This window comes from Schistocerca americana, chromosome 4 (genome assembly GCF_021461395.2).
Source record: "Schistocerca americana isolate TAMUIC-IGC-003095 chromosome 4, iqSchAmer2.1, whole genome shotgun sequence".
NCBI lineage: Eukaryota > Metazoa > Arthropoda > Insecta > Orthoptera > Acrididae > Schistocerca > Schistocerca americana.
Window position 1 is genome coordinate 59,980,358 of NC_060122.1, and position 14,565 is coordinate 59,994,922.

A 14,565-nucleotide genomic window follows, 5' to 3' on the forward strand; every position below is an offset into this window, starting at 1 on the left:
ACACATGAGGTTTTCGTAGTGCTACACTTTCTAGGATTTGCACTGCAATCTACAGTTGCGGTCTACCTCCATGCAACCAAATCAGCGTTTCTAGGTTCCAGTTCATCGACAGCTGGCAAGGGAAGTTGGCACTGTGCCTCTGCCTACTTCAGCTGACGCTAGTGGTGGTGCCTGCTCAGTGGGTGGACACGATGGCGCGATGCACAGAGAGGCTGTGCCCACAGCTGCTGCTGGAAGGGCGGCGTGTGGGCGGCGCCGCCCACCGCGAGCTGCGGCGGCTGGCCCGGCAGGTGTCCTCTCGACGCCCCGTGGCCCACCTGCTGGGCGTGCTCACCGTGCGACTGAGCCTCGTCGCTGCTTTCGTCTCCATAGTGACCACCTACAGCACCCTGTTCCTCACGTTCTGGCCCTCAGGTACAGCGACTGCGACATTGTATGGCCGCAAAGTAGTCGATATGTTCATATGTAGCAAGAATGTAAGAAGCCGGCCAACGAATATCATTTATGTAAAATGTAAATATTTGTGGCCGGAAATGTCAAACTCATTATAACGTTAAGGGTTATTATGTTGTGGTGGGATGAATTTCTTATCGAAATCCAACGTTTCGTCCAAATCAGCGGACCACAACGTCTGTGGGATTGTAGCTTTTTCGAAGGTCTGGTACACAACTGCCTTGCCCTACTGACCGAAGTGAAATTCTGTTTTCGCGTGTTCCCTCATGAAGGCTGACGTCACGTATTTTGAAAACTCAAGCGCATGTCACCATTGTCTCGGTTGCTATCGCCCGCTGTTGCTTTTAATCATGGCTGTACACTGCTACACGTCTTCTTCAGTAACGGAAACTAGGTATTCCCTGTATGTTTTGTAATCTATTTGGCTTTTCTGTGTAGTCTTTAGTAGTATCCGCTTGTGGCTGCCAGAATTTTCGTCTTACCAGATCGAATCTGGTGGTGTCGTAGGTGCCAAGCACGTTCTTCAAGAGCTGATCGGTAGAATTGTTCCCTTACGCAGCTGTTCTTCTGTTCATTTTGTATTATTTCATTCGTTGTTTAAATATTATCTCACGATCACATGCTTCAGATGGAATAATAGGTTTTAGGAAGAGACACATTGCCTGGCTGGCCCAGTGATAGCAAATTTCTCTGTGGAAAAATTCGAAGAACAGATAATAGGAACTCCAGGGAAAAAAGGAATATGTGGTTGTGTTACCTAGATGATATTTAATCGTGGAAGAATAGCGGAAGGAAGTAGAGTGCTTTCATGAACATTTCAGTAAGATTAATCTGAAGATTGAGTTCATTATGGGGAGGAGGTAGACGGCAGATAACACTTCCTCTCCAAGTGCTAGTTTTCAACTCAGGAAGTGATACGTCGGCCCACACAATATACCCAAACACCGTTACTCCGGATTTCAAATCACTACAAGTGACCCAAGTGAATTGGATAGAGTAAGAAAAATCTTTGAAGTTCTAATATTTCATCAATGCTGTGCTGAAAAATGAATATTCTCCCACTGAGATAAAATGTCATATCGATGTGAAATCCAAAATTTTCCTGGCGGTAAATAAAGACGTCACGCACCACGTATGGATGACATTGACAAAACAGTAGTAATGGAGTAATTTCCGTACAAGCGCATTTTATGACGTTTTAATTGGCTTAAATAGCTGTAAAACACTCGCACTGACTAGGCCACGGTTTTCCAGTTGTCTGGGGTCCATTGTCACGGGACAGGAGACGCGCTGTAGGCGATGTTGTGCTGTTGGGATAGGCACTTACGTCGGTGGTCTCATACTGTAGCCCCCTAACGTCAAATTTTGCTGTGCTCTCCTAACGGACACGTTCATCATATATTCTTTTTCGCAGATAATAAGGAATAAGAATGGGTCCCTCGAAAATAGTTGAATCCAACTGAAACTTGTCTCCTTAAGCTTGCTTGCTCCAAATTTAAACATACAACCCACACACTCACACACGCACACACACACACACACAAAAGTTTCTAGCCACAGAGGTGGTGGTGGTTAGTGTTTAACGTCCCGTCGACAACGAGGTCATTAGAGACGGAGCGCAAGCTCGGGTTAGGGAAGGATTGGGAAGAAAATCAGCTGTGCCCTTTCAAAGGAACCATCCCGGCATTTGCCTGAAACGATTTAGGGAAATCACGTAAACCCTAAATCAGGATGGCTGGAGACGGGATTGAACCGTCGTCCTCCCGAATGCGAGTCCAGTGTGCTAACCACTGCGCCACCTCGCTCAGTTTTCTAGCCACAGAACATATACGACACATCGCTGATAATCCATGTTCATCCTAGTGTAAGATGTGATAGGAAGTAATACGGGAACAATGACTTTCTTTTTATTATTAATAAAATATACAATAACTGGTAACAGTCCGTGGGAGGCCCAAATCATGTGACAGCTGTATCTTGTTAGCATGCTGAGCCTGAACATCATGTGCTTGGAATCCACTTTATATTGGCAGATAGCTGGAGGTGAAGTGTGGCTGCCATCATTGCACAAACCAAGCAGGACTGACAGTTAAATGTGCCTTAATTCAGTTAACATCAACTGCTGGCACCTCAAGGGATGCAGATGTAGACTTGCAGCTGGTGGCCTTGAAGCAATTAATGCAGAGAGACATCATGCTGTATCACACTGGGTGCGTTTCAGGCAAGCTAGCCCATATTGTCATGATTCTTTAACACATTCTCACACAAAGAGCATATCCACCGCAATACCCTGTCTCTGCAGAAGTTGAAACATCTGTACCAAACACCCTACCCCATGTACATCTCTGGTATCAGTGTTTTCAACAAGTATCGAAGAACCATGTGAAATGGATACTTGAATATAAGTTCACTTGCCAGCCCAGCCTGATGATATTATTTTATTATTCTCGTTTACGCGTCTAACTATTTAGTTCTTTCACATATCTCCATATCTCACTCAACATAACAGTGTTATTTGGTGCGCTGTACCATTATAGCCTGTATAAACCAGGCAATGCCATATAGCTCTGGAAAGCAGGAGGATTCCATTGTAGCACTAGTTTCCTCCCACCAACAATATGATGAATATCTCTAGGCACTACACAGAGCATAATCTAAGTCATAACAGTGTGCCTCTCTATCATGGTCATCCACTTATATGGTTAGAAAAAAAGAGGTTCCACACAAGCGCTTTGTTGAAGGACGAGCATATATATTAATTAGATGTGACTTACAAAATCTTTTTGGACAAGTAGATGTTTACACAATAAATATAGATGTGTGTGCAGTTGTCTAAAGCAGCTATTACCAGTGCTTATTCGAAATATGTATGGAAGTTCCACTCCCCTAGCAGCACCTGATTTGAGTTCGTCGCAAGAAGTGGAGCACTCTTCACGTGTGAGTAATGGAAATTCACAAATACAGAACTGTGAATAGACATAGATTCTGTAAATAGCTGATTTTACCTACTTCCAGACTGCTGTCATAGTCTTCTCTCACGCAGAATCACCTCTGCATTAAACGATTTCGGTACATTTATGCCCATTTCAGCACAAAACTGGTCAATTTATTTATTTACATATTTTTTACACACGCTGACTCCTGTGGTAGTCACCACAATGGAAGTGCTGCGTGTCATGGAAAGGTTTTACTATTGAATATTCGAAAACTCTAGACCACGCTGAGGAGGACGTTGGTGATGTGAAAGAAAGGATTCTGGGGTTGGGGGATACTTGATGGGGAGTCTTGCAACGATGTGGAAACAAGGTTGTGACACCTTGTTTTCCACGAACAGCTGTGGTTTTATGTTAGGCAATAGTCTGCATTTCGTCCTCACTTGTCTAATTTTCCGTGTCAGTGCCTTTGATAATTGATTTTTAACCATCATAAATCTGTCACAAAACTTTAAGATTGTGACTACCACCACTGCATACGATAAGGGCCGAGTACTCCTACGACATACAGGGACTGCCAGGATCCTTCATATGCGACTTCCACACATCACATGAAGCTGTGAAACGTACCAGGTGGTGGGGAGAGAGCGCAGCAGTTCCCGAACACTTAGTGTTTAGTTGGTTAGTTACACTGAGACAACGTTCAGAGCGTGGTGGGGGGGGGCGGGGGGTGGGGGGGTGGGGGTGGGATAGGGGGGTGCCGCCGCTATCAAAGTACTGGCCATGTATCGGTCGACAGCTTGGTTACGGAACATATTATTCTGCCAAAGGATGCTTAATAGGTATTCATGTAAAATAATTGAACTGTAGACATAACTTCCCCTATATTCACGGGTGTGGAATTAGAGGAGACTTAACTAGAGGAGACTTTTCATGACCCATCTTTTATTTCTTTCCTTTTTTCCACAGGGAAATGAATAATGAAACAAATATCCAGGTATGAAACAATTACAATTTTATTTCATTTACATGCATGAAACATGTCTTTCTTTCCTCTCTCTTTAGTGTAGTTCAAATAAAATAAAGATTATTTTTTTAACTTATAATTCAAATCTACAACTGGAAGAACTAATGTCTCCATCAGTGGGGTACATTCTTGAATTCTACCAGCTTGTTATTTAAGTTGTTAATACAGTCTATATTGCTAAGTATTTGTAATGTTTTCACTATCAAGGTACAGGGTGCATGGCCTGTAATGACGATAAGCTAAATATTCTAATCAAATGAAAGACTCTGTTTTCCTGCGAGACATATGCTTCAGCAGATTTACCAAATGAGACTGTGTACACTCTTTTAAACACATTCTCCATGGTATTCCTGCATTGTATGGGGTCCTTAGCAGATAGGAATAATGCAGGACATCGAGAAATATTTCAAAGAAGGGCAGTTCGTTTTCTGCTATAGCAAATAATGGAGGGAGTTGCTAAGGCTTTTGTGGTGACTTGTTGACAAACTACCTATGGGGTTTTGTCTCGGGTTCTTCGGCCGACATTCGTCTGTCTGATGATTTTACTAACGTTTCGCCAGCACGAGTGACTGACATTGTTAAAGGTTCACCCCCCACCCCCCCACCCCACCCCATTGCCGGTGGTGAACTGACAAAGCGATTCCCAACATGTCAAGCACAGTAGTAAACCTCACTGAACGACAATTGACCAAAGAGGAAGTCTCTGTTCTGCAAAGAGGAGGTACTTTCGCTATCATCCCGGGAACTATACCCATATAGCACGTCAATCCTAACAGCGAAACAGCCATTTGGACCCTTCCTTGTGAAAGGGCAGAGTAAATACGTACAGAAACAGCCAGGATACTGCACCGAACAAAACCACCATCATGCAACCTGGAGAAAGAAGAGGTACAAGCTATTAATAATCTTAACGCCGACAAGAGTATATTGATACAGAGCTCCGATAAGGGGAATGCGACTGTCGTAATTAAGACCAAAGATTATGAGCAAATGATTCGAAACCTATTACATGCGACAACGTACCGAAAACTAAGCGCAGATCCGACGCAGCGTATCACACGGAATACGAATCGATTAATCAAGACCTCTTCTCTACCGGGGGGACGTACAGAGAAACCTAAGGAACACAGAAGCCCTACCACCTCGGCTATACGGATTACCTAAGATCCATAAGAACAACGTTCCACTAAGACCGATTGTTAGCACTCCTGGCTCACCGACGTATAAACTGGCAAAACATTTGGCCTCTCTGCGCAAGCCGCACGTGGGGAAGACCGACACATACATAAAAGACTCAGGACATTTCATTGAGGAGCTCAAGAAACTGAAACTTGCACGAAACGATATCCAGTTCAGCTTTGATGTTGTTTCTTTGTTTACGAATGTGCCACTCATAGTCTGCGGTAGAGATGGGCCAAACAGTTATTCTGAAGTAACAGTTATCACGGTTCCAGTTATTCTTTGATGACCGTTATTTTCAACGGCTATCAATTACTGTCAAGTTATTTTTCACTACCGAATACTCCGACGGGGTTACAGTTAAATAACGACATAGTTGGAATCCATCAGTTTAGTTATCAGTATAACTGGATTGAATCGTGCCATAACCTTAGCTAAGTAAATTCTGGTACATTTCAGTTGATGTTTGAACGATTATTATTGTTTCGTATTATATAAGCCATTCTTGCGTCTATAATATTTTGTTACAGACAAATCCTAGTAGATATAGTCTCTCTGAAATATTGACATGCACCTCAACACTACGTCACATTCTGAAAAATTATTCAGCACAGATACCTAAGCCAAACAGTTGCACTTCACTCTCTGAATTGGGATTCTGGTTACAGTTTGTTTGAGGAGCTGCTTGTGTGTATGTGCGGGGGAGTCACGTTACCTTGGAGATAGGTCTCAGTCCAGAAGAGTTAAACCATTTTAACCACCTGCTTAAAAGCTTGCTTGTTCACCGTTTGCATCCAGTGAAGCAGCGATATGTATAATACAAGCCTTTGGTTGGTTTCCCCCGAGGTATCCATGGAAATCTTACCCCCTTCTCTCAGTGCATACTCTTTTTCCTCTATAATTCTTTGTTGCATACAATTCCTAGCAGCTATTAGCTCCTTAGATATTGACATGAATGTTGACAATGCGAAATTGGGAAAATTATGTTGCCCATATATCTGTGTCAAAAATTTGCACTTCACTATCTGAAACACCTTTCCAATTTGTGTGTGTGTGTGTGTGTGTGTGTGTGTGTGTGTGTGTGTGTGTGTGTGTGTCTCATCACGTGAGTTATGATGTGCCTCCTCATGGAGATGAGCCTTAACATGATAACCACCAACTTAATGGTGTGCTGCTCTGATTTTTGCTTCCAATGTGCAGTAATTCTGCATGCATGGATTGGATGAGCCCTTCACAGGTTTACAGTGATGTGGTTTACCAAAATTTCCTGTCACATCCCAGTTCGGTAATTTTGAATTTCAATCATTCTGATAGAATGCATGGTGACTCCCAAGAGTTGGAGAGTCATCATAAGCCAGATTCTGAATTTTTGGCACTAATATCATGATTGTTTTATGTTTTTCTAGAAGGAAGTGTTACGACAAGTATTGTAATAATAGTGAACATATTGAGTGTTAACTGTGTACCAAACACCTAAATGCCTTAACAACAGCACCTGTGTAGGATAAAATGACGTTTTCCTAACAAAATGGAAGACTCTGTGCACAGGAAAATCATGACAGTTTGACACTCCACTACTCTGCAAGATATCCAAAGACAAACACACACACACACACACACACACACACACACACACACACACACATAAACACACACACACACACACACACACAAAACACACATGTGTGCACATGCAGACATGTGCACCTGTGTATGTGTGTATATCTGTGTGTGTGTGTGTGTGTGTGTGTGTGTGTGTCTGTGTGTGTGTGTGTGTGTGTGTGTGTGTGTGTGTGTGTGTGTGTATGTGCTGTTGTACACCAACAATGCCTGTGAAGTCAAAATGTATAAATGTTGATTTGGTACTGGGTTGTGGTTGTGACAAAGTAATTGAAATTGAGAATGTTCAGCACACTGGTAAAGTCCTGTACACTTAATGTGAGTGGGATGGTCTATACAGCCTGATGGACGACACTGTGTGTCAGATGACAACTGATTATGGCTCTTCTTATACTCCAATTTACACCCTTGTGTTTGACAGAATGATGTAGAAAAAGGTTTGCAGAAGTTGCAACAGAACAGGGTGAAACTGTAACCAAATGCCTCAAAACAGAACGAATCACAGTAAGCTGTAACAAAATGCTCACCAAAACTGTAATAATTTATCAGGAAATGTAATGAACTATCCTAAATGCAATAAATTGTCCACAACTGTCAAAAAAATTACCCTCAAACTTAAAAAATGGTCTCCAAACTAAGAAATCCTCTCCTTGTTATAGCAAAAATTTAACAATTTGTACCATATTTCAGCAAAAATTGTTACAAATTATTACAAAGCCCATCTCTTTTTACATAAATGCTGCATAGTGTTACACAGAGAAATCTTAATGCTATCATCATTATGTATACCTGCTATGTGAAACTCTGAATGCTGTCATTGTTCATGGATTTCCATATATTTTGTGTGGAGGGCTTCCCACATCTTCCAGGAGTATACGACAAAGTAAATATCATGCATGCATATTGCAGAATTATCAAATTGAATTTCATGTTATGATTGTTCCCATTTTGTGGCACAGGCTCAAAATCATCATAGCTAGGAGGCTGAAAGTTCCACATTTATTTATGAGGAACACTACAGCTAGCAGCCTTTGACTGCTGGGTACACATCTATAAGCATCCTATGAACTTCTCACGTTCCTACAAGATTTTATGACTCATTTCAGATGAATAAAGGTGCCATGCCTCCAACAGGTCACATGTGTGGAATGTCACTTTGCTGACCAAGTTTGCAGCTATAATGGAGATGTCTCCAGTTATGAGTTATGCTACACTCCATATGGTGGCTAGGGAATGCCAGCAGTTTGAGTGTGGCACAAACTAACGCTACAATTGATTGCATTTTACTTTCTATGTTATACATCACCACATGTTTCACATGACATCTAGGGATACAACACATCAACCAACGACTATGTTATATGATATGAGAGGTGGAGATCTATGATTGAATTAAATGTTTAAGGGGTAGCTGGGTATAATGCGATAAATTCACGTAGGCTTGGGCAGCATCTGCATTTATGTTCTGCTTGCATTCCTTGGGGTCTTTCCACATTTCTGTCCCACTGCAATGTCACAGATCACTGTACATGGTAGAGGGTGTTCGGTACAAAATTTCCACTTTCTGCCAACGTTGGGCGTTGCATTAAAAACGCATGCTGTATGGGAATGTCTTAATTGAATCAAGATATGTTTTGGGCTAACCTACTCTGAAAGTACCCCATGTATTACATATCTGTTGCCAGTGTTTCTCTAAATTAATTGATTAAAGGCTTTGACCTAAATCTCTGCACCTGCATCCCCTGGACTGTCAGTGATTGGTGTTAATAGGAATAATTCTCATTCAACTGTGAGCCCTGCTTGACTTGTGCAGTCAGGGTAGCCACACTTGAACTCAGGCTGTGTGCATTGTAGAGTGCACTTCCACACATGGGATCCATACTCCAGATACTAGCAGAATGTGGTTGTTGTCTGATGCAGTCGACTCCACAGATCAGTGGCAGCTGGACTCACTAGTCACTCACTCACTAATAATAAAGGCATCGATACTGATCTACTGCTTAATTTCTGTGATGTCCAACAGTGGGATAATGATGGGCTATCAACTCTGGGTTGTGTGTGTGTGTGTGTGTGTGTGTGCCTGACTTTGAGAGAGAGATAGTAAATGATGTGTAAGGCACTTGTCTTTAAATAGAGTGGCCTGGGCTATCTTACTTTTCAAACTTGGAGCAAGCAAGTTTAAGTGCATAAGAGTGTACTTAATACAGTACTTAGGGCCACAAATCAGGTGGCTTTTGTACCAGAACTGGTGGGAGTGGGTAGATCACTTTTACTCAACTATTTTGGAGTGTCTCATTCCTATTTTTTACTATTTGTGAAAAATACCGATGTTGAGAATGATGCAGTAATTTTTTCAAGCATTTTTCCCAATTTTCAGTTATCATTTATTTAGAAATATTTTTTCTTATTAATGACGTTTACATGTCCAACATAACATTGCTATATTTAGTATGGTTGCTGAACCTCACATGTTGTTTGTGAAATGTAATTGAAACTACAACTAGTCAAGAAATAGCCCACTGTTGAGCTCCAGCACTCAATTTAATGTACGCTGTGGAATCACTAAAGCTTTAACTTATTGGTCCTCCCTATGAATCAGAAGATGAGAAAATGAGGCAATGCTTTCATTTAAGAAATGGTTGTGAAAATGAACTCAATATTATGATTTATTATAAAGGACACATGAATATTAGTGTGTCAAAATATAGTTAAGTGGAAAAGAACTTTTCAAATTTGCACCTTATTGTGATTTGTGATGACTGCGAACTAAAGCTCTGATTAGGCAAAGTTCGTGAAACAGCTAAAGTTTCATAAAATCGTGGATCTTGTTCTACAAACTACATCCAAATACCTGCCTGTCACGATCACAATGTATCTTTGTCTCTAGCCAACGTCCGCGATTCCTAAAGATGTGAAGGAGCACTGACAGATATGAGTGAGAACTATTTTGCATTGGATTTACAATACTCTTGCTGGCCCTACTATGCTAGAGCTGTAAGCGATGCCTATCATAATCACCAGTGCAATTCGAGCGGGATGGAGACACAGCTACTCGACTACTTGAGAGCACAGGCGCAACTTAGCATCCATCAACCTCCATCAGCTGTACGTGACTTCTGACCCAGAACATCTTCAGCTTCCATGTCGCTTCACCCTCCGTGACCGACTACATGCATTTCATATTTTCCACTCTCCTCCCATCAACTTGCTCCTGTTGTCTCGCTACAAAACGCAACCAGCAACCCTCTCGGAAGTTGCTACAGCCTACCAATGGCGTAATTATCTCTTCAATAATATTTTGTTTCCGGAGATGGTGAAAGGCCAACGTCAAGCTAATTAATCGAATTTGCTCCCCTCTTTGCTAAAAAATCCCACCGAGTATTATGTCTGCTTGACGTCCCTACTAAGTTGGTGCTCATTCAGCCACCAGCTAGTCTCGCATAATAAGCTCCACGAAATGTTAAAACGCTTGCTACAAGGCTAGTAGCTTTCCAGCATCCATCCATAAAATAGGTCAGTGTTCTCAGGAAAGCCAGGAGACGTGTATCGGGCCAAGTTTATCACTTAACAGGCTTCTAGCATTTACCACCTGCTGACCGACTTCTGTGTTCTACAACGAAGGCTTTTCTTTATCTCAGCGAGCCATAGACCATCCCATAAATGGTAATTGCTCTTCATGTGGCATAGCGACTCTCATCCCCTGGCGAGAAGGCGGGCACCCTAACCTATACCTCTGTTTCTGAAAAGGCTAGCACTGTCATATTTCCCTGAGCCTTCTTGTGCTGGGGATTCACAGTGCATAGTCTCTTACTCAAAGCACTCCTCAGATCCAAAGCAAATACTTCTACCCACAATCATTTTTCAACAGAAGAGATTGAGAAGAGGAAATTAACTAGTGAAATCATCGTGATATCGAGACTCCCATTAAACTAATTCAACTCCACTCCGTTTATACAATTACAGAAAAATGTCCCAGAACCAAGAAGAAGTTGTACGCCCAGTGGCGCCACTATGAGGAAGTAGATCCGCTTTTCTACATCTACACGCTGTGACGGTCGCGAGCGGTTGTTATGTATGAGATTGGACGTGGTGAGTTGATGATATTCAAGAATGCCTTTGAGGTGACAAGGACGCCATTATCATCAACACCTCACTGAATTTGAACTGAGTTGTGTAATACAGCTACAAGAATCTGGATGTTCCTACTGAGATATTGCAGACAGACTTGACAGGAATGTAGCCACTGTTCGTGATTCCTGGGAGCTGTGGTCAGGAGGATGTATGGTGGTAAGGAGGCCGCTGTCTGGACTCTCCCGTGGCACTACCGAGGTTGAAGTCACCATGATCAGCGTTTGGCTCTGGCGCTGCGTACTGCATCTGCAACAGGAACTTGAGAGGCACTTGGCACCACAGTGACTCAATGAACTCTTACCAACCTCTTACATCAAGGACAGCTCTGAGCGAGACGCCCTGTAGCATGCATTCCAATGACCCCAAACCATCTCGTCTGCGATTTCAGATGTGTCAAATGAGAGCCCACTGGAGGGCATGTAGGAAGTCTGGTGTGTTTTCTAATGAAATCTGGTTCTGCCTTGGTGTCAGGGGTGGCTGTTTGTTGGTTAGAAGGCGGCCAGTTCAGGGCCTGTAACCAACCTGTCTGCATGCTAGATGTAGTGGACCTACACCAGGAGCACTATCGTGGTTTTCCCAAACATCCGGACAGCAAGTTTGTACGTCAGTCTGGTGACTGGAGCTGTTGTACTGCCGTTCATCAGTAGCATTCCTGGGGGTGTTTCCCGACAGAACAAGGCTCGCCGTACGTCACTTCTGTAACACAACATGCTGTACAGAGCACCGACTTGTTGCCTCGGCCTGCTTTACCACCAGATCTGTCCCAATCGAGCATGTACGGGACATCATTGGATGACAACTCCAGCTTTAATCATACCTGTACTGCCTGCCCACGTGCAAGAGACATGCAACTCCATCCCAAATTCTAACAACCTGCACCTGTACAACACAATGCAAATACACTCCTGGAAATGGAAAAAAGAACACATTGACACCGGTGTGTCAGACCCACCATACTTGCTCCGGACACTGCGAGAGGGCTGTACAAGCAATGATCACACGCACGGCACAGCGGACACACCAGGAACCGCGGTGTTGGCCGTCGAATGGCGCTAACTGCGCAGCATTTGTGCACCGCCGCCGTCAGTGTCAGCCAGTTTTCCGTGGCATACGGAGCTCCATCGCAGTCTTTAACACTGGTAGCATGCCACGACAGCGTGGACGTAAACCGTATGTGCAGTTGACGGACTTTGAGCGAGGGCGTATAGTGGGCAAGCGGGAGGCCGGGTGGACGTACCGCCGAATTGCTCAACACGTGGGGCGTGAGGTCTCCACAGTACATCGATGTTGTCGCCAGTGGTCGGCGGAAGGTGCACGTGCCCGTCGACCTAGGACCGGACCGCAGCGACGCACGGATGCACGCCAAGACCGTAAGATCCTACGCAGTGCCATAGGGGACCGCACCGCCACTTCCCAGCAAATTAGGGACACTGTTGCTCCTGGGGTATCAGCGAGGACCATTCGCAACCGTCTCCATGAAGCTGGGCTACGGTCCCGCACACCGTTAGGCCGTCTTCCGCTCACACGCCAACATCGTGCAGCCCGCGTCCAGTGGTGTCGCGACAGGCGTGAATGGAGGGACGAATGGAGACGTGTCGTCTTCAGCGATGAGAGTCGCTTCTGCCTTGGTGCCAATGATGGTCGTATGCGTGTTTGGCGCCGTGCAGGTGAGCGCCACAATCAGGACTGCATACGACCGAGGCACACAGGGCCAACACCCGGCATCATGGTGTGGGGAGCGATCTCCTACACTGGCCGTACACCACTGGTGATCGTCGAGGGGACACTGAATAGTGCACGGTACATCCAAACCGTCATCGAACCCGTCGTTCTACCATTTCTAGGCCGGCAGGGGAACTTGCTGTTCCAACAGGACAATGCACGTCCGCATGTATCCCGTGCCACCCAACGTGCTCTAGAAGGTGTAAGTCAACTACCCTGGCCAGCAAGATCTCCGGATCTGTCCCCCATTGAGCATGTTTGGGACTGGATGAAGCGTCGTCTCACGCGGTCTGCACGTCCAGCACGAACGCTGGTCCAACTGAGGCGCCAGGTGGAAATGGCATGGCAAGCCGTTCCACAGGACTACATCCAGCATCTCTACGATCGTCTCCATGGGAGAATAGCAGCCTGCATTGCTGCGAAAGGTGGATATACACTGTACTAGTGCCGACATTGTGCATGCTCTGTTGCCTGTGTCTATGTGCCTGTGGTTCTGTCAGTGTGATCATGTGATGTATCTGACCCCAGGAATGTGTCAATAAAGTTTCCCCTTCCTGGGACAATGAATTCACGGTGTTCTTATTTCAATTTCCAGGAGTGTATGTCTATAAACTTACATTCAAGATTCTGGCGGTTGCACTGGTTATGAACACTTCACTTTTGCAATGGCTTATCTCTTGCTCACATTAACCTGTGATCCAAAATACCATTACTTTACATTAATTACTTTTTACTATTGTGATTTTTTCTGTCAGTGTATAATTAAAAGTCAACAAAAATGAAAAGAGTCTACCAGCATGGCTTGCCACAGTTCTAAGTATTCTCAGGTGTATACTGACAGATGTGATACCAAATCATATTTACAATTACACTGTCTAGTCGTCAAAATACGTAGTACCTAGGAAACCTGCATTCTCGGATCGCTAGACAACATTCAAACAAATTGTGTTAATGAATTTTATTACAAAAGGAAATGATTAAAATACTTAACTTTTGTATTTACACAGATGTGGCGCAAGCAAAGGGCGACAGACAAAGTAAGCACGTATCTTCAGTATAGACAGTGCTTCATAGAAGAAGTGAAATGACTAGTTTTGAAGCTATTCTTGAACTGGGTCGTGACCAGTAGGGGCGCTGCGCTTATGTCCTCTGCTCGTAGACGCAACTGCTGTCGCCTTTTTGTCCTGGAGAGGGGTCTGTCAGCGTGCAATTGGCAGACGTCTTGTCACAGCCATTTCTTCTCTAGCGTTCCCGACTGGAATGCCGGCGCTTGACTCTATCCATAACACCCTGCACGTAATTGTAAAAGAGAATTCTAGTATCGATATATTTTTGTATTTGTTTATGCTCCTTAATATCGTAATTCTTATGTGCCTAGAGTGAAACAGCCATAAATCCTGGATGGCTTCAAACTTGGGACAGGTGGTAAGAGGCATTTCTTCATATATACACAGGGTGGTCCACTGATCGTGACCAGGCCAAACATCTCACTAAATAAGC